This window comes from Rhincodon typus, chromosome 2 (assembly GCF_021869965.1).
Source record: "Rhincodon typus isolate 14 chromosome 2, sRhiTyp1.1, whole genome shotgun sequence".
In the NCBI taxonomy this organism is placed as follows: domain Eukaryota; kingdom Metazoa; phylum Chordata; class Chondrichthyes; order Orectolobiformes; family Rhincodontidae; genus Rhincodon; species Rhincodon typus.
In genome coordinates, this window is record NC_063333.1 from 150901943 (window position 1) to 150917064 (window position 15122).

The 15122-nt window shown below is 38.5% G+C and overlaps 1 protein-coding gene across 2 annotated transcripts in view; it reads right to left on the reverse strand.

Annotated features, from left to right (window-relative positions):
- The window catches only part of LOC109921363 (MARCKS-related protein 1-A-like), a 69669-nt gene extending 58737 nt beyond the window's left edge, over positions 1-10932 (reverse strand). The window contains exon 1 of one of the 2 annotated variants that reach the window (XM_020521395.2): positions 10589-10932. The gene's annotated coding sequence lies outside the window, so the exon portion shown is untranslated. Of the gene's footprint in view, positions 1-9741 lie in introns of both variants that reach the window. The other variant, XM_020521394.2, reaches the window with a different exon arrangement.
- Positions 10933-15122: the final 4190 nt, after the last annotated feature.

The window sequence follows — 15122 nt, forward strand, 5'->3', positions numbered from 1 at the left end:
CCATCCCCGCCTCTTCGACCTGTTTGTTTCCTCTCCACCTATCCTCTCCTCTATCCCTCTTCTATCCGCCTCCCACTCTCTCCCTATTTATTTCAAAACCCCCTTCCCCTCCCCCTTTTCTGATGAAGGGTCTAGGCCCGAAACGTCAGCCTCTCTGCTCCTATGATGCTGCTTGGCCTGCTGTGTTCATCCAGCCCTGCACCTTGTTGTCTCGGATTCTCCAGCATCTGCAGTTCCTACTATCTCTGATACTCTCTCTCACCCTCGGTATCAGCCTAGTGAACCTCTGCTGGAGTCCCTCGATGGAAAGTACATGCTCGCTGAGGGATGGAGACCAAAACTGCATGCAATACTCCTGGTGTGGTCACACGAAGGACCAACATAACTGTAGAAAGATAATCCTATTTCTGAACTCAATTCATACAATTTGCTTTCCCAATTGCTTGCTGCACCTGCCTGCTTACTTTCATTGACTGGTGTATAAGGGCAACCAGATTCCTTTGTACATTCACATTTCCCTAAATATCACCATTTATAAACAGTACTCTGCCTTTCTAAGAAGGACTGAAGCTCCAAAAGCTTGTGTTTTTCAAATAAACCCATTGGACTATAACCTGGTGTTGTGCAATTTCTGACTTTTCTGTTTTTCATAAACCACTTGTGAATTTCCACAGATGCTGCCAGACCTGCTGAGTTTCTCCAGCATTTTCTGTTCTTTATTGTAAAAGGTGTTGTGAAAGGTAATAACCTACTGGATAAAAGAATGTTTTTCTCCTATCCACCGAAAGTTAACATGAAAGATTGGCAGGTCAGGTTTATTACATTTTAAATCCAGTTTTTGTGGTACTGCTATAACACCGAACATAACTGCCATTTCTTGTGAGCTAGTTTCCCACATAATACTGAATTCCGGATGATTTTCCCTTAATTGGTTTCATCCATTGTAAATACAGCAAACAAAATTAATTTAGCTCACAATTTTTTTATAAATATTACAGAAATTGTAAAAATATTCCCACTGAAAGTCAGTTTTTATTCAGCATGAGCTGCTTTTGGGAGCAGCGGCAATCTACACTGCAACAGTATCAGAAGCAATGCTCAGTCCTTCAAATCTCTTTTCCGACCCATCCTCAGACATAGTGAAATTGGCATTGATTAGGCATGCAAAATGTGGATCACAAACTGTCAACTCATTTTACCCCTGCTAGAATGTCTTCTCTATTGATAAGGACACCAATTCACTAAGCCTTATTTTGCCCAAAATCAACCTTTTCCCCAGTAATATTTTAATTCATTTTGAGAGCACAGAGATCTCAGAATCAAAATCCAATATACATTAGGCCTACATTCGACACTCAATTACCTCCCCAATCTCTTTACAGACAATTGAAAGACCAGACAGCTCAGTCCATTCTTTGTTTTATTGATAATTTGTGAGAGGATTTTGTATTTATGTTATAATTTTATATAAGTTAATATTGAAGTTTCAAAAAAATTTACATGATAAAATTATGAAGGAGAGCTTTTTACAAAAGAACATTTTTAAAGAAACTCAGGATTAATAATAAAGTTATTTTGAATAACACCACATTTTACAAATTTTAGATATCTCAAATATTAATTAATCAAGCATAATTAATCTATGTTTATTGGAAGGATAGTCAGGTACATAATTATAAGAAGAATTAGCAAGTAAAGATTAAATTAGACTAGCTAAGGACATTGTGAATTAAGGCATCCTGAGGGAGTACTGATCATAATATAATTGAACTGTACATTCAGTTGGAGAGAAGAGTGAGTCCAAGATTATGACACTTAAACAAAGACAGAACCAGCTAAAGTGAAATGCCAGATTAGGTTAAAAGACAGGTCAATAAAGATGCAGTGGTGCAGAGGCAGACATTGAAGGGGATATGCCAGAATACACAGAATAGATACATTCCAATGAGAAAGAAATAAAAATCCCAAAGGGAGGATCCACTCTTTCAGATTAGCTAAAAACTGTTAAAGAGTACCCAACTTACATTGTGCAAAGATATGTTACAGCTTAGACGGTATATAGAAATAAGCAAAGAATGACTGAAAGCGTAATAAGGAGGAAAAAAAAATACAAGAAAAAGCCAGTTAGAAATGTATAAACAGATAGTAAGAATTTCTCTAGAGATCCTAAAAAGAAGAGTTTTTAAGAAACGAGCATTGGCCCTGTAGAAAAGAGTCATGGGAATTAATTTTGGAAAATAAAGAGATAGCTGATGAATTAAACAGGTATTTTGCTTCAGTCTTCACAACATACAGTATGTGTAACATCTCAGCAATAGCCGTAAATTAGGAAATGGAAGGCTGGGAGGAACTCAAGAAAATTACAATGACTAAGAAAGTGATATTAAACAAATTGTTGAGAGTTATGGGTTCATGAAATAGTTATTGCATTTGGTTTTAATTTAGCAAAATTACCGACATTTGGGTAAGTTCCCATTAGGTTAGAAAATAGTGAATGTAACTCCTGTATTCAAAAAGGGGGTGAGATAGTTTGCAGGAAAATACAGGCCAGTAAACTTAACATCACTGGGAAGATGTTAAAAGCCATTATTAAAGGCATTATAGCAGAGCACTTAGAGACATTCAAGGTAATCAGTCAGAGTCAACATGGTTTTGTGAAAGGCGCATCATGTTTAACAGACTTATTGGAGTTGCTTGGAGAGTTAACATGTTGGGAATAAAGGCGAACCAGTGGATATAGAGAATTTAAACTTTCACAAAGCATTTGATGAAGTGTAATATCAAAGGTTATTGCACAAAATAAGAGTTCATTGCAAAGGAGGTATCATATTGCGTGGATAGAGGATTAGTTAGCTAACAGTAAACAGAGAGTAGTCAAAATGGGCCATTTCCTAGTTGGCAAGACATTATGAATGGTGCACTACAGGGTTCAATGTTTTACATTTTATCTAAATGACTTGGATGAAGGGACAGGTGGATGGTTGCCAAGTTTGATAATGGCATAAAGTTAAGTAGGAAAGTCAATTGTGAAGGCGAAAAAATCTGGCAAATAGAATACAATCTGGAAAATGTTTCTTTGATGGGAAGAATAAAAAAAGGAAACATAATATCAAAATAGTGAAAGCTCCAATATGCAGAGTGATCCGGGTGACCTAACACCGTGCAAGATGGCAGCAGGAACAGCCAGAGCTCCTCTGCTTCACCAATTCCTTCTCCTTTCTTTCTTGCTTCTCTTTCTGCAGTTTTTCTCCCCCCTCCCCAACTTTTAACTTTTTAAACTTTTGGACTTTGAGTAATTTGAGTACATTTTAAAACTTTATATTTTTATGCTATACTAAGGTTTTGGAGTAGATCTGTAGCTTGGGTTGTGGGTGTTGAGGTTGGTTGGCTCGCCGAGCTGGTTTGTTGTCTTGCAGATGTTTCGTTACCGTGCTTGGTAACATCCTCAGTGCAGCAAGGTAGAGCACAAGACAAATGGGGAACTGCAAACGAAAGTACACCAAAAAGCCACACACACAGACCAGGTATTGAACTTCAGTAGTAACCATTCCAACACACACAAACGAAGCTGCGTGCGAACACTGCTGCACTGAGGATGTTACCAAGCATGGTAACAAAACATCTGCGGAACAACAAACCAGCTCGGCGAGCCAACCAACCTCAACTCTTATGGTATACATTTTTTACTTTTTCAATTCTGTAACAGCACTTGAGGTATCTGGACCTAGGTACCCTGTACCTAAGATGGCGCCAAAGCGGTGATAATACAAACTTTTCACTGCAATCATTCAAGTGCACATGACAATAAAGGCTAGTCTATTCTTTTCTATGCACTGTAGAAGGTAAATATGCAGATGCAGCAAAAAATTAGGGAATTTGTTAGAATGATATCATTCATTGCATGAGGAATAGTAGGGAGATAATGCTTCAGTTATATGGGACAGCTAGACTACATCTAGAGTTCTATGGTCTCCTTATTTAAGGAGGGGCATAAATGCAGATTAAAGAAGGTTCATTAGATTAATATCATGTAATGGACAGGTTGTCTTTAGGAAATATTGGACAGACTAGGATTGTATCTACTGAAATTTAGACAAAGCAAGAGGCAACTTGGTCTAAATATATAAGGACCTGAGGGATCTTGCGGGAGAATCTAAACTATATAAAAATAAGGTTTCACCCATTTAACAAACAGATGAGCAGAATTTATTTTCTCTCAGAGGGTCGTAAATGTTTGGAACTCTCTTGCTCAAAGAGTTTCTTTGAACATTTTTAAGGCGGAGGTAGATAGATTTTCGATAAATGGAGGAACAGGAGTGTGTTGAAAGGTCCTCATAGGTAGGTGCAAATGGAGAGAACCAGATCAGTAATGATCTTATTGAATAGTAGGATAGAGAAGCCGTATGGTCTACTCCTATCCATCTTTCTATGTTTATATGTATGTTTATAACATTGGAGCTGACGTTCCATTTCAACTTCAAATAAAATTAACTGATTCCATAAAACTCATCTTTCACACTTTGAATTATAACAATGATGAATAACATATTTACTAAAAAGTTATTAAAAGTACCTAAATATATCAGAAAGTGTGCAAAATGAAAATATCATTATTGCAAAAGTGTTAGAACATGGAAATTTAAAATAATATTGATTTTGTATGCAAATAGAATTGCTGGAATATTAAATATATCTGACAATATCTGTAATGTAGAAATATGCATTACAATTATGAATCAATGGCCAGCATATTATCATAAAACAAGGAACTCTGCTGGAAATCTAAAGCAATAAACAGATATTGCTGGAAAAACTCAGCAGGTCTGGCAGCATCTATGGAGAGAAAGTAGAATCAACTTTCCAGATCCAGTGACCCTTCTTCAGAACAATGTATTACCAAGCTTCCATTCAACTTAGTATCAGGTTAGCTGGCACAGCTATCTAGTCATAAGTATTTGTTCTGCAAAACTGAGTTACTGAGAATGTTTGCTTGACATTTGTAAAGTATATTATATATGTTAAGACTCTGAAAACGTCAAAATATATTTTTAAAGTTTTTGGACAACTGATCAAGATTGTCTGAGAAATTATGAATGAGAAAATGGAAATAGGGAGCCATCAATTAGAACAGTTTTAAACAACTAAGTAAAACTTCACCTTTATTAACTTGGATCTGGAAATGTATTTTGAATGGGATGTGCTAAGATGATTTTATAAGTACTAAATGAATAACTTTAGTCATTACTGCCTCTGTCTTTGATCTAGAAACTCTGTGTTCAAGTGTCATTCTAGGACTTGTTGGTGTGCCATTCCATAGATTGATAATAAATTTGCTAATTCTTCCAAAAAATGACCATTGATCCCCAAAGGGGAGAAATGCGTCAGTGTGTGATAAAGTTGGAAAAGCTGGAAGGACCAAGTCAGTTTTGGAGACATGGGTCTGAAATGCCTTTGAAATGACTGTTCAAGTTAGGCTAACAACTCAGTAAGAAATATCAATTCAATACATTGGATCTCAGGAAGGAATGTTCCTTTTGTGCAATCTCGAACCTTTGCGATTTTGTTTTGCATTTCTGGCAACAATGCAGAATACGTAATTCTTTGAGCCTGTATTATAAATTTGGAGGAGTGCCTTTTTTTCATGTTTTAAGTTCATGGATATTAATGTGGTTCAGAAATTCCTGCCAATTTGTTTTGCTGGGAATTTTTCAGTTTCTTTCAAACCACATCAACATTTACAAAAGTTGATTGCTGACTCTCTGCTCAAAGAGTGCAATAAATGCATCTATTGAGCTGAAATGTTTGTTAACCAGTTTGTTGCCGATGTACCATGTGAATCAATGTAATTTAGTTAAGGCAGTTTTTAAAAAATGGGTTAACTAATGACCAAAATTTCCTAATACTGCAAATCAAAACTGTTGGATAAATGAAACTAATTCACCTCATTTATTACATTTTGATTTCGATGTGAGATGGCATGATAACAGGATTCAGCTGGAGGCAACTGGGGTAACAAGGTGCTATTTATCATGAATCTGATTATATTGTCACTCAGCACATATAAGTCTGAAATATTGTACTAAACCAATAACTGGAAAGTCACAGTTTCATCAAATGCTATCTATATTCAGGAATCCTGCATTAGCCAGTGATAGAATGGTGGCTCAGTGGTTAGCACTGCTGCCTCATCACACCAGGGACCCAAGTTCAATTCCACTCTTGGGTGACTGTCTGAGTAGTGTTTGCACATTCTCCCTGTGTCTGCATGGGTTTCCTCCCACAGTCCAAAGATATGCAGGCTAGGTGGATTGGCCATGCTAAATTGCCTGTAGTGTTTAGGGGTTTGTAGATTAGGTGGGTTATAGGGGAATGGGTCTGGATGGGGTGCTCCGAGGGTTGGTGTGGACTTGTTGGGCCAAAAGGCCTGTTTCCTCACCGTAGGGGTTCTATAATACATTTGAAGAAAATGCAGAGCTGTTGGTGGCAACACAACATAAAAGACAATCTTAATGACATGTTGAAAGCAGAAGCATTGTGTGCAATTTGCCTTTGCTATACTAGAAATTGATTCTGAATACTGAATTGCAGCTTCTCTCTCTCTCCATAAATATGGAAGTCCGTCTGAATTAAAATATTGGCATTGCATATGGTGCTACTCTGGAGTTTTGTGAGGGACAGCTCAGCAATATATCTCCATTGTTGTAGTCAGTGGATTGATTTGAAGCTACTAACTTGCCAATGGTTGAAATAGCCCTCAGCCAAAATTACAGTGCTACAGACAAACATGTTGCATTCTCTGGATTTAAAGCTGACAACATATTCATAAAAGTGACCAAAAGTTGCATTTGAAATGAGATGGGCAATTATGTTATACTGAACTTTAATGTGCTATGTAATGTTACAGATGCTAATTGAGTTTCACAGTACAGATGACATTTTGATAGATTTTGGAATGTTATTTGTATTCCCATCTGCTACAGATGGATCTGTGGAGTTCAATGAAATGTTTCTTCATTGCTTAATGCAAACCCAACCATTAGGTGTAGGTCACTGAGATTAATACTTAAACACTTGTAGATCAGTTAATTTAAAGCAACTATATATTTGCTGTTCAGAATCTTCTAAGCCATCAGTAGTCATCAACTGTAGTTTATGGTGACAGCAGTATACTTTTGTAGTTCCATTCTAGTTTGCTGCAACAGGCCATTGTCTATTTGTTGCTCACCTAATGCACATTAACCTGAAAATTGTACTTAGTTGTGAACATTCACCCATACTCCGCATATCTACCCAGGGAGAAGTCAATTATGCCCTTCATGGGGAAGGTAAATGCCATTAATACAAAATGCACTCATTGATCAATGTGAAACTGTTTAAGGAGCTGGATTTATCGGAGAGGTTTTAAACAGTTTTAATAAATATGCATTAACATTGCGAAGTTCAATTAGCACCAAATTAAAGGACCCATTATTGCTATGGTGAAAGTTTCAGAAAGGTTCAGTAGCAGGCTCTGGGCTCATTGTTTAAATATATGCACAAACATGGCATAATGGTGGAGAACAACAAAGTTTTACAATATTTTTAATTATTTTAAATTTCTAGATTTCAGTTCTTGTTACAGAGTAATCATAAAATAATTTGAAGTGCTCATTGTCATAATAAGATCCTGATTGATTTAAAGAGTCTTTTCTGTCTGTCTAGAAACTGGCTTGAGTGGCCAAATGAACGACACATGCTTCTATTTCCTATGTACTGATAATTTAACATGCAAAACAGCCCTCTAAATGATATAAGCAACAAATATTATTGACAACTGCATTGGATGCTGCACATTTATGTTGTCTACATACAACTGAATAATCATAGAACAGCAGCATAATGTCTTAAATTAAGTAAGGATTATTCAGATATATTTCCAAGTATTTTTTACCCTTACATTAGAGGAGGAAACTGACATCGAATCATTTGTGTTAACCAACACACTAATGAAGGTAGGGCTGAATTTTAAAGGCGTGTCATCACAAAGTTTGATTTTTATGCAAAATAATGACATCACTTCAATGCAAAATACCCACGTCAGCTCTGAAGCATGATGTTGCAGATCATATTGAATTGTCATTATTAACCTTCTCTTGCGAAGCAGTAATGATATAACATTCCTTAGCGATGGTCAATGTTTTCAAAGCTGTCAGCAGTTGGAACTTGCCTGGAGAATGTTTGATTAAATTATGCCTAGATTTAAAATGATTTGAGAATTATCAAATGCCTCACTGAAAAGTCACATGTTTAACGGAGAAGGTAGAGGAAGAAACACATGATAGGACAAGTTCATCCATTTACAGTTTTGTTTTAGTCTGCCATATCTGTAACATCAAAATCAAACAATACATTTTGGGGTGCATATTTTTGCATCTGTATTCTTTTAACATTTAGGTCTAAACACAGCAACTTAAACACAGTAGTGAAAAGGGAGTGTTACTTCAACGTAGTTTCAATCAGTTGTTGCAATATATTTGAATACATTTACAGCCAAGCCCTTCCCCAAAGCACCCAGGAATTTGTAGTTGATGCCAGACTGCATTTCCCGGCTTGTCATCTGGAGTCTTGTGGTTTTCAACATTTTTTTAATATATATTGGTCATTCATACAGACCTGTTTTGCTCATTAAAATACGAAAAATCACAAATAAATGTTCATGGAGCTTGATATAAACCCTAGAAACTACAAGGTCAGTAAATTGCGTTGAGTCATAAGGAAATAGGAATTGTGGAATTTAATCGGGTAACAATTTCTATTGTCCTCCTGACTACACATAAATGACAGAATGATTTACAGAGATGCCTTCATTCCCCACCCTGCAGTAAGGCGCATGCGTCACGGGAAACAAAGGAACTCAATGGCTCTCGGTCTGAGAATCCGCCGCAGTATCTGCAAAGTCCCGTACAACGAGACTGGAAACATCTACTCCATAAAACTGCGCTCTTACTACAAAGCTTTACAGAAAAAAAAGTGACTGAAATTTCTACATTTAAATAATAGTTCACGTTCCGAATTTACCATAATGTCTTCACAGTAACGCTTTCCCCCAGTACACCTTCCCCAGTCGGTATTAAGTTAGAGGATCGGTACAAGGTTTCCAAATGTACTAGACCTAAGAGATGCAAAGCATTTGCAGTAAATTCCTTCCTAACAGAGAACCACACATTTCATCGAAATAGTAAAAGTCGTGTCCTAGATGGCTTTAGCGAGCGTCTAACATTCGACTGTGCATCAGTCAGGTGCTGGGAATAGCCACTGATAAACATTTTTTTTTCTATACGGAGAAATCTATGACAATGAAATGATTAGTTCAATTAAACTGTCGTTCTTTTTTGTCCCGAGATCGCTTTTAGACACGGCTATGGTGACTTGTCCCTCATAATCGCGATAGGTTACTGTGCTAAATGGATAAGACTTGTTGGCTTGTTGGCTTGAACCTCTCCAAAATACATCAGCTTCGTGACACATTTTATAAAGAATGGAGTCTACAATCGAGAAGATTCAGTCATGTGAAATGATACATTTTACATTCATACATCACAGCGCAGTCCCTAAAAAAAACGCACCCATTGCCTTGCAACAATAATTCAAGTGGCTGCTTTGTCTCAAAAAACGCTGCTGCTCTGCATCGGATCAAAACCTTTAACATTTGAGCATTCACCCGCGCAGTTCTTCACCGAGATATCCAGCTTCGTGCCTTACCGTTATTCCGATGTGAAGCTGCTGGTACAGTCTCTCTCTGTGTGAAAGCGGAGTTTTCACTACGGGACTCAGGCGGCGCACCCTCTAGAGCTGCATTTCGCCGGAGAGTGTGGGTAGGAGCCGAGTAAACCTTAGCCCATTTGTAAAATAATATCTACTCGGAGATGGCGCAGTGAGTACAATTGGACACAGAGACCGGCATCACGTGCTCTTTAAGCACTTCCAAATTGCAGCTTTTAAAATTAAACCTCTACATAAAATATTTTAAGATCTTTATAAAGATTTGACTCTCTTTGACAAGTGCAGCCTGTTTACTTTACAAATGTAATCGTCGGATGAAATTTTAATGTTGTTGAATACGTCTTTGTAATGAACTGCCCATTGACTGTATGAAATGCATTTGTCGTCTCAATGAGTTTTTATTTTAATTGCATGTTTAACCTGAATTGTGAATTCATTTGTGTGATTGCGAGTGCAGGCGAAGCGGATCTTTTCCCAATTAGTCAATACAGTGTGGAGCTGGAGGAACGCAGCAGGTTCGGCAGCATCAGAGAAGATTCTGACTCCAGCATCTGCAGTTCTTGCTATCTCTTTTCCTAAATAACTTGCTGAGGCAAGGACCGATTTGTTTTGATACATTAGCAACAATTCCTCTTAAATTCTAGGTATGGGTGAGACCGGAGACTGGTGAATAAAAGGCTCCTCTGGACCCAAGTTCTCTGGCGCCCTCTGTAATGTTTGTTCCAATTTGTCTCAGAGTTTCAACCGCTTCAAGGGAGATTCTCAGTTCTCAGCTTTTTAATATGAGAAACATCACTAACTCTTCAATAAAATGTTACACACTTACCAGAGTCCGATAGATCTTGAATATTCACTGATTAATAAAATTGATTTCTTGGCTTTTCAATCAGGTGGAAGTTTTGTGGCGTTTTTAGCAAAAAGTGTGTGTATTATTTTTTGAGCCGGGTTTCGCTTTGAGTTCATCGCTTGCTGCCTGTATCACTGGAACTAATATCCCCATCGCTGGCCCTGAGCTGCTCGGTTTCAATTGGAAAGAAATGCACTGTGGAGGCTCCCAAGCAACCAGTGCGTGTGAACTGAATATAGATCAGCTCCTGTCTCCGTGGGAACTAGAACCGCATGTGCTGTCTACAGTGAGGTATAGACAGATAGACAGACTGGCTAACTCGAACCCAAGGCATTGGCAATAATAAACAGACCAGGATGGTTCGAGTCAACAGGAAACGTCTCAAATTACCAATCTATTGTGATTAAACAGATCTTCAGAAATTAAAGTATCTATTTGAACACTAGAACCTAAGTTAATTACAGGTCATGGCGTGAAGACAGTGTAAAAATCCTGACCAGACGGACTAACTTTCACGTTTTGGATATTAACAGTTTGGGAATGTGCTGGGAATAGCCGTCCCCTCTCCAAAAGCGAGGCGGAGTGGTGTAGAATGAATCCCCACCACCTGGGGCTAGGGAGGTGGGGGAGGAACTATCCTGTCCACAGGGTGCACGTGCCTTCCCCCACCCCCAAAAACGGTGTAAGGGGCTCCCACAACCCAACCCCACGTTTCAAGCCAGTATTAGTACAGATATCTTTAAGGGACGTGGTCATGACATCATCAGCATGTCATACCTGTGACCTGAAGGTATCCGGTTCTTAAGTTCCATCTTATCTTTGATCATTTGAAGCATGACATACTGGCAACATCCTCCTCTCTTGTTAATATTGGCCAAGACACTTAGGTTCCTGATGACTGTGATGCTTACACATATTAGTTGTAAGAAATTCTGTGTTACAGATGATAATATTAACATCACATCAGATGAAACACCCTCATGCTCACGCCATGATAGCATTGGTGACCATATAGGAAAGACTTCAATATCCTGGTGGTAGAAATTGGATAAACTAATTAAGGACCAACCAGATAACAACTTCGGACAACTTTGGTCTTTTTTTTATTCTTTTGCAGCATCTGGTTCTGTGAGTACACTCCGCTGTCATTATCTGTAGGTTACTTCTAACTTCTTTGTCTGATAGTACCTCTCTCACTAACACCTGAAGGCGGACTGAGGCTCTGAAAGCTTGTGTTTTCAAATAAACTTGTTGCTTCATAACTTGGTGTTGTGTGATTTCTGACTTTATCTATAAATGGGTCATCAACAACTAAGTAAGCAGAGCTCATTTGTTTTTGATTAGAATATAGAATTTCAAGGCAAAGGCATTTCCAAGATTGTCTTCTTGAACTGCTGCGGTGGGTTGACCCACAATACCATTAAAAAGGGAATTCCGGGATTTTGACCCAGCGACAGTGAAGGTTTGGCAATATATTTCCAAGTCAAGATGGTGAGTGGCTTGGATGGGAATTTGAAGGTGGTCATGTTGCCATGTATCTGCTGCCCTTATCCTTCGAGATGGAAGTGGTCGTGGGTTTGGAAGGTGTTGTCTGAGGACCTATTGAATTTCTGTAGTACATCTTATAGATCGTACACACTGCTACTAATGAGCATCGGTGGTGGAGGGAGTGAATGTTTGTGGATGTAGTGCCAATCAAGTGGCTGCTTTGTCCTGGATGGTGTCAAGCTTCTTGAGTGTTGTTGGGCCTGCACTCATCTAGGCAACTGGAGAGTATTCCATCACACTTCTGACTTGTGCCTTGTAGATGGTGGACAGACGTTGAGGAGTCAGGAGATGAGTTATTTGCTGCAATATTCCTAGCCTCTTTGTTTATGTGGATAGTTCAGTTGAGTTTCTGGTTAATGGTAACCTCAAGCATTATTGGTAGTAGAGGATTCAGTGATGGTAATACCATTGAATGTCAAGGGGCGGTGGTTAGATTGTCTCTTATTGGTGATGGTCATAGCTTGGTATTTCTGTGGCGCAAATATCACTTGTCACTTGTCTGCTCAAGCCTGAATATTTTCCAGATTTTGTTGCATTTGAATACGGACTGCTTCAGCATCTGAGGAGTTGCGAATGGTGCTGAACTTTGTGCAATCATTGGTGAACATCCCCACTTCTGACCTTATAACGGAACTCATCTCCTGACTCCCCAAAGCCTGTCTACCATCTACAAAGCACACATCAGGAGTGTGATGGAATACTCCTCACTTGCCTGGATGAGTGCAGTTTCAAGAGCACTTGACAAGCTTGAAACCATCTGCCATTTTTTAACAGTCTGTCATGTGGGACCTTATCCAAGATTTTGCTGAAATTCATATAAACTGTGTTAGATGTATTACTCTTATCTATACACCTGGTCACATGATCAAAACATTCATTCAACATTAGACATGACTTCCCTTTGACAAAGCCATTTTGACTAACTGATCAAACCTCACCCCTCCAAATGGAGATTAATTTTCTCCTTCAGAATTTTTCTCCAAAGGCATAAGACTCACTGATCTATAATTCCCTTGACTATCCCTTTTGCAAAGTGAAACTACATCAGCTGTCCTCCAAACTTTGGTAACTCCCCTTTCGTCAGAAAGCAATTAAAACTTTGGGTCAGAACTCCAATAATTTCTTTCCTCCTTCTCACAACACCTTGGATACAACTCATCCAGACCTGGGTATTTGTCCACTGTTAAGCCTACCAAAACCTCTAACACCTCCTTACTCCCTTTGTCATTCTGCTTAAGAATCACATAGTCTCTCTTCCCAAATTCTACGTTTACATTCACGTACTCCAGAGTGATACTGGCATGGATAGAGGATTGGCTGACTGGCAGAAGACAAAGAGTGGGGATAAAAGGGTCTTTTTAAGGATGGCCACTGGTGACTGGTGCAATTCTGCAGGGGTCAGTGTTGGGATCACAACTATCCACATTATATATTAGCAACCATACCCTCAGCTCCTTCTTCCAGTTTGTTAATGTTGCAGATTGCACAGAGATAGGGTGAAGGGACAGGTAGAGTTGAGGCAGTGGGGAGGCTAGGAGAGTAGGCAAAGAAGTGGCAGATGGAATATGATGTGGGAAGGTGTGAGGTCATACATTCCATCAAAATGATCTTTCTGAGATTATGTTTGCTGGCTCTAGACTCTCCTACAAGGGGAAACAACCATCCTGCACCTACCCTGTGAAGCCCCTAAGAATCTTGAATGTTTCAATTATGTCACAAGTCATTCTCCTGAAATGGTACTGTGTATCGTTGCGATTTTATTTAAAGAAGGTTATATGTTTGGAGTTATGCTAATCATTCTCGGTGAGTGAGCATCATCAATTAGAACAGCAATAATTGTCCATTCCTGATTGCCCTGGAGAAGGTGGTGGTGAGCTATTTTCTTGCACCTTAGGGTGTGAGGTCACTAGAATGCTGTCCACATTCATTGGAGTTTAGAAGAATGAGAGGAGATTTTATTCAAGCATAAGAGATTCTACAGAGGCTCTGCAGAGTAAATGTGGATATGTTCCCATGTGAGGGGGAATCGAAAACTAGAGGCGCAGTTGAAAAATAAGGCATCCCTCCTTTATGATGGAGATGAGAAAAGACTGACTTTCTCGTAATTTGTTATTTTTTGGAATTTTCTACCTCAAAGAGCAGTGAAGACTGGGTCATTGAATATATTCAAATGTATTCAATTCTCTCTTGAGTAATGGTACCAAAAGAGAAAGCGAAAGTCTTTGTACCTGAATGTACCAGTTCCTTTAGCATTCATTAAAAAAAAATGCATTGTCAGTTCAAATAGAAATAAATAGGCATGATCTGATAGGCAATTCAGAGATGTGACTGAAATGTAACATAGACTCAGACCTGAATAATCAAGATTAATTGACATTTGGGAAGGACAGGTAGCTTGGAAAATGTAGTGAGAGAGCTCTGTAAATTAGAGATGATATTAGTGCAATGATGAGAAAACATTTTAGTTCTTAAGATCAGAAAATAGAATTAGCTTGTATAAACATAATAAATAATAATACTCAGAAGTTAAAACTGAAAGAATTGCATATGCTGTTAATCAGAGCCAGAAACAGAAATTGCTGAAAAAGCTCAGCATGTTTGGCAGCATCTGTGGAGACAAATCAAGAGTTAATGTTTTGAGTCAAGTGACCCTTTCTCAAAACCCCCGGAACTTGAGTTCTGAGGAAGGGTCATTCGACCCGAAACATTAACTCTGATTTCTCTCCACAAATGCTGCCAGATCTGCTGACCTTTTTCAGCAATTTTTGTTTTAATACTCAGAAGTTACTTGTGGAACTGATGTAAAATGTGATGATTCTATGCCTTTAAAGAAATTATTTCGTCCTTTTTTTTGAAAGCAAGTTTTAAAGCAGAGGTGATGATCTGTCTACCAGAGCCACGAGAGTAAACAGCTTTGAGGCCTTAGGGCTTTTTTTTGTGCATGGAACAACAGAGGCAGCCTGAG